The following is a 14,718-nucleotide window of genomic DNA, read 5'->3' as shown; positions in this document are numbered from 1 at the left end:
CACGTACCCGAGCACATGAGGGTTGGACCCTCCCGCGTGTAGCCGTGCGCGGCTTAGCCGTGTCCGGGGAAAAGGGGATCCTGGGGGTTGAGCCGATGCCGGGTGTTTGGACCTCTACGGCCCCTCGGCAGAGGCAACACACCTCTTTGGCCTCTGCTTCACGTAGACGGCACCCCCGGACTGACCCACCCGGGGGAAACCGGTGGTCGCCTTTTCCTGTCCCCCTCTCCAACCTTTTGCTTTCCTATCTCCTTTCTTTTACTCTCCTATCATCTCTTCTTTTCCGTCACTTCCTAATTTTCACAGGCGGCTTGGGTTAACCTTGTGTATGTGCCCTCCCTTGGGTATAATATATTAGGTTATAGTGGAAATGTACGGTTGGCGCCTGCAGCCTTACGCGTTAAGTGCTGCAGCGTCCCCTAGTTGGGCTCCGTGGTGGGTGGCCGCCATTTCTGCCGAAATAAACCAAACCAGTATGGGAACGCCTGCCTTTCCCCGTTTACTTGATCGTCACCCTCACAAGAGGGGACGCACCGAAGAACTATTAAGCTTATTCAGACCAAGAGAAATTTTCCCCCGTTACCAAGTAGTTCACAGTGAGAAGACCGAAAAACCAGCAAGAACCGTATCCCCTTTTCTAGTCGCAAAAGGCTTGACTGACGCCCTTGGCCCAGGTCACAAAGTCACCAAAATGGCGAGCGGGGACCTCCTGCTTGAGATCCGTGATAAAGAGCAGCACAATAAACTCAACAAGCTTGTGGCATTTGGAGACATTCCTGTTACCGTTTCACCTCACCGTTCTATGAATACAGCACGCGGAGTAGTTTCTGATGCACATCTCATTGACTTGTCCGAAACCGAACTATTAGAGGGCTGGAAAGAGCAAAATGTAACCAACGTACAGCGTATCATTATCCGACGAGACAATAAAGAAATTCCTACAAAACACCTGATCCTGACCTTTGCCACTTGCGATCTGCCACAAACAATAGAAACCGGATACACTAAGATAGCTGTCAGACCATACATACCTAATCCAAGACGATGTTTCCAATGTGAAAGATTTGGCCACGGCTCGCAGAGCTGTCGTGGTAGACTTACATGCGCGAAATGTGGAGTCCAAGGTCACGCCTCAGATAACTGCGAAGCGACACCACACTGTGTAAACTGTGATGGTGAACATCCAGCTTACTCCAGATCCTGTCCTAACTGGAAAAAAGAAAAAGAAATTATCACTCTCAAAGTGCGCGAGAACATATCGTTCAGGGAAGCACGCAAAAGGTGCTCACCATTCCACACTACCACATATGCTGATGCGGCGCGTCAAGGGGCAGCGTCGCAGCGGCTACTGCCACCTGCCCAGCTCGCGTGCAGCGAGCTGTCGCTTGTGGCTCCTGCCCCCAGGGTGGAAGGAGCTAAGTCTACTCCACCCAACCAGCGAACAGGCCCGGTTACCCTAGGGTTGCCGGCACCACAACAGTCCTCGGTGGCAGCCTGCTCTTCGCGTAGCGAACCCGCAGGCCCGCCAGCAGCTCCCACGGTGGGTGCAGTCAAGGCTGCCTCACCCTCACCGGCCCCTGCTGGTGCTGGCAACAGCCGGCGCAGCTCAGGCCCAAAGGCAGCCCCATCGACATCCGGGCTGGTGGGCGCAAATGTCTCGTCTTTCGCGGCGAGACTTTCTCGTGAAACTTCTCGCTCGCAAGAGCGCGTGTCCGGCGCCTCACAAGAGGCAATGGACACCACACCCATCCCGACGGCGCACCAAGCGCCTAAGGAGCGGCGAGGTTCCCTCGACCGCTTCAGAAAAGACAAATCCCGCGTTACAGGGCCTGGAAAGGGCTCTTTAATCTAATGCAACACTTCCTTTTTGTTTTTAGTACACACAGCACCCATTTACTTTCAGTATGGCCACACAAATTATACAATGGAACATCAGAGGCCTTCTTAGGAACCTCGATGATGTGCAATAACTTCTCCACAAACACAATCCAAAAGTGCTGTGTGTACAGGAAACTCATTTAAATTCGACACATACAAACTTTCTTCGACAGTATGTTACGTTTCGTAAAGATCGCGATGATGGTCTCGCATCATCAGGCGGTGTTGCCATCATGACTCACAAAAGCATAGCATGTCAACGTTTGCAGCTGCAAACACCCCTTGAAGCAGTGGCAGTTCGACTGGTTCTCCTTAACAAACTCATCACCATTTGCTCGCTATACATACCCCCACATTACCGCTTACACAAACACGAATTTCAGTCCTTGATAGACGAATTGCCAGAGCCCTATCTTGTTCTTGGCGATCTCAATGCACACAACAGTCTGTGGGGCGACGCTCGCATCGATGCGCGAGGCCGTCTAATTCAAGATTTTCTTTTCTCATCCGGTGCTTGTCTGCTTAACAAAAAAGAACCGACATATTATTGTCTTGCAAACAAAACCTTTTCCTCTATAGACCTCAGCATAGCTTCTCCATCCATATTACCTGAACTTGAATGGGAAGTTATAAAAAACCCTTACGGGAGCGACCATTTCCCAATACTGCTGAGAGCGCCAAGACAATACGAATCTCCACCACATGCTCCCCGGTGGAAGGTCAATGCAGCGGACTGGGATAAATTCCAAACACTTACCAGTAAGCTCTCGTGGGCTGACATTTCATCGCTCGGAATTGAGGGTGCCATCCAGTATTTTACTGATTTCTTATTTTATGCAGCTTCTAAGTGTATTCCCCAAACAAGTGGTCTTTCTAGCAAACGCCGTGTTCCGTGGTGGAATGAACAATGCCGGAACGCACGTAGGCAGCAGAACAGAGCATGGAGGCAGCTTCGCAATTATCCTACTGCTGAAAACCTTGTCAGTTTCAAGAAAATCAAGTCCCAAGGTAGGAGAACACGCAGACAAGCCAGGAGAGACAGCTGGCAAACATTTTTATCAAGTATCAACTCGTACACGGATGAGGCCAAGGTTTGGAACAGGGTGAATAGAGTAAGAGGACGACAAACACATCCGCCTCCCCTGGTAGACAGACAGGGAGACAGCCTGGAGGACCAAGCGAACTATCTGGGTGCACATTTTGAACATGTTTCCAGTTCATCACACTATTCTCCAGCGTTTAAAAGATACAAATCAGCAATAGAAAAACAAAAACTGGACCGAAAGAGCACCGGAAACGAGCCATATAACCTACCTTTCTCCCTAGCAGAGCTGCATGCATCACTCACCTGTTGCAACCAATCTGCCCCAGGACCTGACCGTATACTATATGACATGTTGAAAAACCTACCCTCTGAAACTAAGAAAACCCTTCTCTGTCTCTATAACTCTATATGGACCTCCGGCGAGATGCCCTCTGCCTGGAAAGAGGCCATAGTGATCCCTATCCTGAAGCAGGGCAAGGATCCATCGTCCGTATCCAGTTACCGGCCCATAGCTCTAACAAGCTGCCTCTGCAAAGCTTTCGAGAAAATGATAAACTGTCGTCTGATACATTTCCTAGAATCAAACAAACTGCTTGACCCATACCAGTGCGGTTTTCGCGAGGGTCGATCCACCACTGACCATTTGATACGTATTGAGGCACAGATACGTGAAGCTTTTGTTCACAAACAATTCTTTTTATCTGTATTCCTAGACATGGAAAAGGCCTACGACACCACATGGCGGTTTGGAATACTGAGAGATCTCTCCCACTTTGGTGTACGTGGTAATATGTTAAATGTCATTGAAAGTTATCTGGTGAATCGCACATTCCGTGTTCGAGTTGGCAATGCATTATCACGACCTTTTGTGCAGGAAACTGGAGTGCCACAGGGTGGGGTGCTCAGTTGCACTCTCTTTATTATAAAAATGAATTCCTTGCGTCTATGCATCCCACGCAACATGTTTTATTCAACGTACGTCGATGATGTACAGATTGCATTTAAATCGTGCAACCTTGCCATCTGTGAGCCGCAGGTTCAGCTTGGTCTGAACAAGGTGGCTAAATGGGCAGACGAGAATGGGTTCTGCCTAAATCCACAAAAGAGCACCTGCGTCCTTTTTTCTCGAAAGAGGGGACTGTACCCCGACCCCAACATTCACCTGCAAGGACAGAGCCTCCCTGTAAAAACGGAACATAAATTCAAGATTCAAGATTCAAGATTCATTTTATTTCTCCAAGAGAAAAAGGCCCGGGACAAATTCTTAGGCATAATCCTTGACACAAAGCTGACATTCATACCACACCTAAAATATCTAAAAAACAAGTGCATGAAAACAATGAATGTTTTAAAAGTGTTGTCACACACTACATGGGGTAGCGACAAAAAATGTCTGTTAAACTTGTATAAAAGCCTCATACGAACACGCCTAGACTACGGGGCCATAATTTATCAGTCAGCCACCCCAACCGCGTTGAAGATGCTGGACCCCATCCACCATCTAGGTATTCGCTTGTCTACAGGTGCCTTTAGGACAAGCCCTGTAGAAAGCCTTTACGTGTAATCCAATGAGTGGTCCCTCCACTTGCAGAGGACCTACACAGCTTTCATGTATTTCCTTAGAGTGAACGCAAACAGTGAACATCCCTCATATTCCACCGTAAATGATTTGTCCAGCTCCCACCTCTTTCATAACCGCCCTGCAGTAAGAGAGCCCTTCTCGTTGCGAGTGAGAAGTCTGGCTGAGGAAATGGATGTCCCACTTTTTGAACATCATCTAATGACACCCACTATACAGGTCGCACCGTGGCAGTGGCAGATTGTAGAGTGTGATTTGTCCTTTTTACATGTTACGAAGCACGCCCCCATTGCACACATTCGAATGCACTTCCTTGAACTGCAGCATAAATACTCCTGTCCGGAATTTTACACCGATGCATCAAAGTCTCATGCTGGCGTCTCTTATGCAGCGGTTGGCCCATCATTTTCAGATGCCGACGCCTTGCACCCACAAACGAGCATTTTTACAGCAGAGGCTTATGCAATACTGTCGGCTCTTAAACATATCAAGGACTCGAAAATACCCAAAGCAATCATCTACACAGACTCGCTCAGCGTAGTAAAAGCTTTAAAATCTCTTAAAAGGCACAAAAATCCAGTAATAGTATCGCTTTATTCATTCATATGTAGTATTTATGCGTCTGGGCAGCATGTTGTGGTGTGCTGGGTGCCAGGACACCGAGACATCGAGGGAAATGTACTGGCAGACCAGCTTGCCACATCAATCGAGGCAAAAGCTGGCAACATATCTATGCCCGTCCCTGTTCCCGATATGAAGCCATATCTACGCAAGAGACTTCGAGTCCACTGGCAACGTTTGTGGGACGGCCAGACTCATAACAAGCTCCATTTAATTAAGCCCCATTTAGGAAACTGGCCGTCGACCATGAAATCTAGAAGAAATGATGTCCTATTCTGTAGGCTCAGAATAGGACACACTTACAGCACGCATAATTACCTGTTGTCTGGAGGCGAACCCCCAACCTGTACTAGATGCGGGGAAGCACTTACTGTACTTCACATCCTAGTACAGTGTCCACTAATAGAACCTGAAAGAAAAAAGCATTTTGTTCAAGCCTATAAAGAGAATATACCCCTTCACCCAGCGATGTTTTTACATAATGACCCGATATTTCCGCACGATTCAGTTTTAGCCTTTTTAAACGACCTCGACATTTTGCAAGTTTTTCGCCCGAGAGATTTGTAGTGGCATCCTCTTTCAGAGGGCGCCGCTGCGACAGCATATTTGAAAAGCACTCTCCTCCAGGCCCTTGCTTCTAAGGGTCCCTGTGAGGCAGTAGTGCCTTGTATCTCTTACAACTTTTTTATACTATATTATATTCATTGCGCCCCTATCACGCTATTGTCATGATCTTAGTATTTTTGTCTTTTACGCACCTTTAGTGCGCAGGATTTTAGGCCCCTTTACAGCCACCCTACACCTATCCACTGTCATTGATCATACCATTGCTCACTCAGTACACCACGACTTGGCGCTCTTTGGCCATAGCTGGCCCTTGCGCCACAAAACAACATATATCATCATCGCTTCTGTGTCGACTATCACCATCTCAACAAAGTAACAAAAATAGACGTGTTTCGCCTGGTGCGGATAAATGACGCCCTCAATTGTGTACTGGCGAAAAATATTTTTGTTAGATAGACATTCGCTCCGAGTACCGATAGATTGCAGTGGACGATATAGACCGCGAGAAGACCGCTTTTATTACACATGATGGCCTCTATCCGTTTAAAGTGTTCGGGTTATGTTATGCACCCCGGCTACATTTGAGCGTAGTGACACGTGTAGGAACACGCATCTTTCACCGGTGACCACTTTTCACCGGCTACCAAATGTTTGATGTTAACGCAAGGCACAGGACACACCTGCATGTATTGGAAGTTGCCCGAACGTTATCGATGCTTCTATCCGTTGTCTCTTGTCACCGACGCTCATGTAATCTGATTGTTTGAGCGACGCGAATTGTCTAGAACTTTCTGGAAGACACGTGGGCAACAGGGAATAATCTGGAACCTTCGATCACTCATTTATAAAAGCCGAAGCGTTTCGCCGCTGATCAGATTTTGACGATCGCCGACTGTGTTCACCGCTATCGTTGTGCTTCGAGTGAAACTTGCTTTTGTGGGCACAGGTTCGCTCAATAAAGTCTGTTTTGTCATTCACAGTTTTTCGACTGGTTTCTTCAGCGTCACTAATATGTGACATGTGGTGGAGGTGCTAGTGCGTTCATGCACGGAACGCCACCGAAAAGCCGAGATCCAACCAGAAACCAGAGGACAACACCAGCGTCGCCAAGGACCAGCGAGCTAGCCGTAAGCAGCAAGGACTTCTGCCGGAGTGCGGACTTCTTCCCGAGAAGACCACATCGATCAATGCCAAGTCAACGAACCCAATGGCAGCCGCACCTTCCACCTCCTGCTGCAACAACCTCGGGAGCCACCAACGTTACGTGGATCGTCGGCCGAAGACCTTGAAACGTGGCTGGAGACATACGAGAGGATCTCAACGTTCAACAAGTGGAGCGACAACGACAAGCTGCGTCATGTCTATTTTTCGTTGGATGACGCTGCTCGGACCTGGTTTGAGAACAGAGAGAGCACCCTGGTTACGTGGGACCTTTTTCGTGAAACCTTCGTGAGGATCTTCACGAGTGTCGTACTAAAGGAAAGGGCAGAGGTTCTCTTAGAAACCAGAGTGCAATTGCCGAACGAGAACATCGCCATCTTCACGGAGGAGATTACTCGCCTCTTCCGCCACGCCGACCCCTATATTTCTGAAGAAAAGAAAGTTCGGTTCTTGATGCGGGGTGTCAAAGACCAACTATTCGCCGGATTGATGCGCAACCCGCCCAAGACTGTCGCCGAATTTGTTTCCGAGGCTACAACCAATGAGAAGACGCTCAACATGCGGACGAGGCAATATAACCGCCGAACACTGGCCGCGAACAACATCGACGTTCAAGCACTTGGCAGCGATGACGTGCGTGAGACCCGGAACTAATGAGCCTCGTATAATATCTGGAAGGCAAGACCGTCATTGTGCGGAAGGTGTTCATCCGAGGATTGGCGTCGTTTTCTTGCAAAACGACACTCTCCTAAAGAATTTCTCGCATCTCCGAGCCAAACCGTCCTCGTGGTTCCCTCAGCATTGCGTTGAGAGGTTCTGCAAGCTCTCCATGACGACCGAACGGCTTGACACCTCAGATTTTCCCCACGCTTGCGAGGATACAAGAAAAATACTACTGTCCTCGCCTCTCTGCTGACGTCGCCCACTACTTAACGACATGCCGAAACTATCAGCGACGCAAAATACCGCCGACAAGACCAGCCAGACTTCTACAGCCGATCGAACCACCTCGCCGCCCGCTCCAGCTGATCGGGATCGACTTACTGGAGCCTTTTCCAACGTCGACGTCCGGGAATAAATGGATCGTCGTAGCTACGGACTACCTCACAGGCTACGCCGAAACTATAGCCTTGCCGAAAGGCAGTGCTGCCGAGGTAGCCAGATTCTTCGTTGAGAACGTCCTCCTGCGTCACGGTGCCCCAGACGTCTTCATCACCGACAGAGGTATGGCCTTTATAGTAGAAATAATTCAAGCCATCCTGTGATACAGCCAGACAAGCCGGAGCACCGCCTACCGCCCGCAAACGAATGGCCTCACCGAGCGCCCAAATAAGACCATCGTCGACATGCTGGCAATGTATGTCGACGTCGAACACAAGACGTCGGATGCCATACTTCCGTACGTGACCTTGGCATACAACACGGCCGTGCAAGAAACGATGCACATGGCGCCGTTCAACCTGCTCTACGGAAGGAACCCGGTAACGATGCTTGACGCCATGCTACAGGACGTCACCGACGAAGAAAATCTCGACATTACCACCTATTTGCAGCGTGCCGAAGAAGATCGACAGCTCGCCCACCTGTGCATCAAGAACCAGCAGAGGACCGACAGCCGACAGTTCAATCTTCGACGACGGTACGTCGAGTACCAGCCCGGCGACCATGTCTGGCTGTGGACTCCGATACGGCGACGAGGACTTAGCGAGAAACTCTTACGTCGCTATTTCGGACCATATAAGGTCATGCGACGTATTGGCGCACTGGACTACGAGGTTGTGCCAGACGGCATTGCGCAATCACAGTGGTACCGCGAACCACCTGAAGTCATCCACGTGGTGCGTCTGAAGCCTTTCTACGCCCGCTGACGAACTTGGGTACTTTGTTGTCTTGTTTGTTTCTATTTTTACGCTTGCTTTTGTTTTCGCTTTCGTGTTTGTAACATCGGGACGATGCTTTTTAAGGACTTGACACGTATACATCTTTATCTTTCACCGGTTACCGCTTTTCACCGGCTCACAGATGATAGACGTTAACGCTAGGCAGAAGACGCGCCTGCATGTATTGGAAGTTGCCCGAACGTTATCGATGCTTCTATCCGTTGTCTCTCGTGACCGACGCTCATGTAATCTGATTGTATGAGCGACGCGAATTGTCTAGAACTTTCTGGAAGGCACGCGGGCACCAGGGGTTATTCTGGAACCTTCGATGACTCATGTATAAAAAACGGCGAGTGTCGCCGCTGATCAGACTTCGACGATCGCCGACTGTTTTCGCCGCTATCGTTGAGCTTCGAGTGCAACTTGCTTTTGAGGGCACATATTCGTGTAATAAAGGAGTCCGTTTCCTCATTCACAGTTTTGCGACTGTTCTCTTCAGCGTCACTACTAGATGACAGCATGATGGACGCTCTCCTTTACGGTCTTAAGTGGTCAATCTGCCTGTGCTACCTCGATGACGTTATTGTCTTTTCACCAAATTTTGCCACACAACACGAGCGGCTTTCGACAATTCTTTCTGTTTTCCGCAAGGCTGGGCTTCAGCTTGATACATCAAAATGCCAATGCGGCCGCCGGTAACTAACTGTTCTCGGGCACCTCGTCGATGCTTCCGGCGTTCGCCCCCATCCAGAGAAAGTTCGCACGTCAAGAATTTCCGCGTGCCGAATTGGGCTAACGAGGTCCGAAGCTTTGTGGGCCTCTCCTCATACTTCCGCCGGTTCATACGCAATTTCGCTAACGTTGCACGTCCTCTCACAGAACTCGTCAAGAAAGACGCGGTTCTTGTCTGGGGCCTGGAACAAGCTACTGCGTTCGCTGAGCTTATCATGCGGCTCACTTCACTGCCAGTTCTAGCCCATTTTGACGTGACCGCTGCAATGGAAATTCGAACCGATGCCAGCGGTCATGGAGCCGACGCTGTTTTGGCTCAGCGCCAGCAAGGTTGCCATCGTGTTATTGCGTACGCTAGCCGTCTTCTGTCCCAAGGGGAGCGCAATTATACCATCACTCAAAGTGATTGTCTTGCCCTCGTTTGGGCAGCGGGTAACTTTCACGCCGACTTGTACGGCCGGCCATTCAGTTATCACAGACCACCATGGCTTATGCTGGCTTTCATCCGTAAAAGATCCTACTGGCCGTCTCGGTCGGTGAGCTCTACGACTCCAAGTGTACTCATACACAGTTGTGCATAAGATCGGTCGATTGCGTAAAAATGCTGATTGCTTGTCGCGCCATCCAGTAGACCCACCGGAGCATCCCGACAGGTGCGAGTATACCTGCGTGCTGTCGCTTACGGCGTTTCAGAGCATCGGAGAGGAGCAAAACCGTGATCCCTACTTGTGAGACATCCTACACATTCCCCTTCTCTGCGTACGTTAGTGGTGCAGGATGGCGTCTTGTCTTTACTGTTACAACGTCACCCTGATGGTCCTGAACTGCTATGGTTATTCCTGCACACATGCGTCAAACTGTCCTCACACAGCTATATGACACGCCTACTGCGGGTCACCTCAGAGTCTCTAGGATGTATGAGCGTGTTCGACATCACTTCTTTTCGCCCGGAATTTACCGTTCCGTCTGCCGTTACGTCACTTCCTGTGTAAAATGCCAGCGTCACAAGAAACCTGCCGTAATCCCACCGGGCCGCCTTCAACCCTTTGATATACCATTGGAGCCATTCGTTAGGGTTGGTCTTGACTTTCTTGGTCCTTTCCCGCTCTCTGTTTGCGGAAATAAATGGATAGCAATTGCTACAGACTACACGACCCGGTACGCGATCACTTGGGCGCTTCCAATCAGCTGTGCAACAGACGTCACCGACTTGTTGCTCGAAGACGTTATACTGCACCACGGCGCTCCTCGGCATCTCCTCACATACCGGGGCCGCTATTTCATATCGAAGGTTATGCAGGACCTCTTGCACTCCTGCAATACCTAACACAAGTGGACAACGGCGTACTATACCTTCAGACGGCCTCACAGAGCGTCTTAATATAACTATCAAACACATGCTAGCTATGTATGTTTCCGCCGACCATCATGACTCGGACGCCGCTCTTCCCTTCGTAATATTCGCCTAAAATTGTTACCCACATGACTCAGCGGGTTTTCCCCCGTTATAAGAAATCCCCCGCAGCCATTTGACACACTGTTTTCCGTCGTTTTGACTAGTCGTGATAATACGCCCGTGACGCGATCTTATTAGCTTGGAGGCCCGCCAGATTGCACACTTGCGCCTTAGCGCTTCGCAGCAAAAGCAACGACGCTTCTATGTTGCCCGCCACCGTGATGCCCCCTTCAACCGCGGTGATATGGTCCGTCTTTGGACACCATCATGGTGAGTTGGCCTTTGCGAAAAGTTGATTTCATCTTACTCTGGCTCGTACGGGGTCTATGCGCCAAGTGACCAACGTCACATATGAAATCATGCCCATCGATTCCACCTTGTCTCGACCTTACACCGAAGTCGTCCACGTCACACGCCTTAAGCGATACCGCTCGGACGATCTAGCAAGCACCGGGACGGCGCCTTCGCCGCCCAAGTCATGTTACAAAGAAATGCTGGAGACAATACCGAAGGCGACGACGCTCTCTGATGTTGCACGGACTGGTTTTGCATCTTGTATGCCTTGTATGCCAGTGGGCGCTATGTAAATATTCTGTAAATATAATTCAAACCTCTCTTTGCCCAAAACAATATGATGTTTGCCTGGTTGAAAGGACAGATACACTGTTTGCCTTCAATTGTTAACTGGCGTTTTGTTTACGCCACGAAATTTTCCGACGAACGGGAGGTATACGCGTACAGCTTCGCTGTAAAAGGTCGCGGAGCTTCTCTTTGAAGAGATCCGAGTTCGATATCTCCTCTTCGTGAGTCTGCAACCATGCCCGTGGGGTGTCGTAGAGGTAGAAAAGAACGTTAGCAAGCATAATAGTCGGATTCCACCTGTAACTGGTATTGACACGTTTGTACAAGCGGAGCCAGTCATCCACATCAGGAATGCCTACTCCGGTGAAAGCACCAGGATCCTGAGGGGGGGAGGGGATGCTGACGCAGGTCATTGCTTCCGCCGTACAAGCTTGCACGGATGAAGTGCCGCAAGCAGGAGGCGAAGTTGCATTGTTAGCGTTGTGACCATTGCAAAGCTCTATGGCGGGCACGGGGAACGTCCACCTCCACCAAATGTCACGTGTAGCTAACACTCAAGCCTATTTATAATTTATTTACACGGCAGCCAACGGAGTCCAAGATGGCACCGCTATATCAAGTGGGAATAAGTCGTATTCCTCGTCTTCAGTGCAGCCACACAGTGGTGGCCGTTTTGTATGAATGTAAACGGACTGTGAGCCAGCAGCGGAGTTTCGACGGTAGCCGCAGATGCTGAATGTTTCTGAGCGAAGACGCTGTTTTAAGGATTACTTTAAGTATGTATGCTTCAATAAATATTTGCTGTTTGCGGTCATGTAACAATGGTTTTCGTCTGGTTAGCAACCTTTTTTATTGGAAAAAGAATATTGTATATATTTAGAAAGTGTAGAGACTTCCATACTGAAGCCCCATCTGGCTGCATTAAAACCCGCTAAACGGTCCCCCTTCGAGAAACGCTGGAGTTCACAGCTTATGACAGCTGCAACTTTTCTGTGGTTTAGATCAGTCCGAGAAATTTAGTGTATTTTAAAGGGAGAAAATATAGCTTATAGTTGAGGCTACAACCACTAGAAATTTTAGAATTTATTTCAAAGGTTGGAGAAACGCTAGACAGCCGACATTTATAACCTGAATATTTCATGCTGGCTGCATGGCTCTCTGTCTCCGCCTGGTATCTACTGGAAGGCGTATCATTATTAAAATATAAATATAATCATGGTTAAGTCGAGGGCTACTAAAATGTTACATATTCTGAGGAAACACTGCTTTGCACGTAAACGCTACAAAAAGGAGGGAGGTAGGAAGCACCAAGTTACACTTCTCTGGCTTTGCTTAGTCTCGTCCAATATGCTGGTATTAGCATGTGGTGCTTTTATAAGGCTTGATGTTCATAAGATGGGGCCATCAAGTGTTTCAAATGCCTGCTTGATCTAAATGTTGACCTAGCTGACACCTGCAGGAGAGAAAACATTGCTTTCTAGGTTATATTAAAAGAGATGTCTCAGTGAATGCGGTGAGACTACCACCCATTGAATGAAATATTCGCTTCGCTTAATTCCGAGTCGCTTCTTCTTTTGCCGTAAGAATTTATCAACAGTCTTATTCCTTTTTGCGCATCTTTTTCAGATTCAATGCAACGAACTGACGAGTTATATTCGCAGAGTTGAGGTAAATTTATTTAGGTGGTAATCTCAAATTTTACCTAACGATACTCTCTCAAAGTTTTACTAGGCACTTTTCCTACTTAAACAAAACTAATTTTATTTTGTACGATATAATAACTATTGCACATATATAAGCGCTACGTTTATATGGAAGTTAGTGACGAAGCTGTGGGGCTTCGAGTACAGGCTACTTAAATAAATGAAATCACGATGATGAAAATCATCAGAAATGACGAAGCCGCTTCTAAATGTGCACAGCAAACAAATTATCTTTAAAGCACACGGAAAGCACACACAAGGAAAAATAACTGAAGTCCATGCAAGCATTCAGGGTACTACACTAGGAGCGTTCACAAGTCAAGTGGGCACGATGTACAGTCAGGGGGAGGAGCGCGTTAAGAGCAGATTGGAGCATGGCGTGAGGGTGGAGGTCGGCACTGTGTCGATCCTTGAGTTTGTCGGGAGCGGCCGGACGCCCCGTTGCCGTTTACCGACCGGAGCTTGGCAGATGTACTGGAGACGCCGGACGGGCCTGAGCTTGAGGCCCTTGCGGCGTTCGCCAGCCGCAGGCTTCGGGAGGGACTAGATGAGGCCCCTGCGTCCTCGTGCTCACAGGCTGGAGTGGCCACGACCCATCTCCCGTCACGTCTTCTACGATTCCCCGCTTCCCACGAATGTTCCTGCTTCCTTTTTAACGCGAAAGCTATACTAAAGATGACGAGCCGAGTTTCACCATCGCCAGCAATTTGACCTTCATTTGACGACAGCTGCACCATAGCCTTGGCAGCGCATGATGTGACTCACCGCTCGCCTGGCTCAGAGGAGCGCCGAACTGTCTTACAAAAAAAAAAAAATAGTCAGTTCGAGCTTATAACTCGCCACGTCGTGCTTCAACGGCATCGCCGGCTTGGCGCATGCGCTCTCTATGCTGGGTCGCCGCCTGACCACGTGACTCGCCGCGTGCCTGGCTAACAGGAGCGCCGCGCTCGACTAGAAAGAAAATAGCGCGAGCTTGGCCATGGGTGAGAGCGAGGCCGGGCCGTCATCTCTGAGCGTTGCGCGAGAGTGGGTGGCGTTAAGCCGTTGTCGGCAAGCGGCGTCTCAACACCCCGCGGATATCGCCCGGCGAGCTGCTTCACTGGGAAGGGTCCGGAATTGCAAGCGTGCGAAGCTAGCGTCGGAGACTTAGGTATAGCCAGACGTTCGGCTCGTAAAACGCCGGAAGCGGGACCACAGCTGTATACAAAGGCAGGCTTTGGACGTAAAAGAACGAGCTTTCGCTTTGCACATCCAGGGTTACCTGAGCTAAGCCGCAGCAATTTTTTTCCACTATTTGTGGAACTTGCTCATTTGCCCAGCATCTCCTATAACTTCGTGCCGCATCAGTGCATCTTCTTCGTCTTCAACGAATATTCTTGGGATCGCTCGTGCTGCCGCTATTCAATGTCGTCACCCACTTTGTCTGGTCGCCAAAAACTGTATCCGCGCACATCATGACTTATGCCTGTCATCAAGAAATTTTTTTCTTCAGAAGAAAAACAAACTGAAAAATT

This window comes from Dermacentor silvarum, chromosome 5 (assembly GCF_013339745.2).
Source record: "Dermacentor silvarum isolate Dsil-2018 chromosome 5, BIME_Dsil_1.4, whole genome shotgun sequence".
Taxonomy (NCBI): Eukaryota; Metazoa; Arthropoda; class Arachnida; order Ixodida; family Ixodidae; genus Dermacentor; species Dermacentor silvarum.
Note: the sequence above shows the minus strand (reverse complement) of the source record.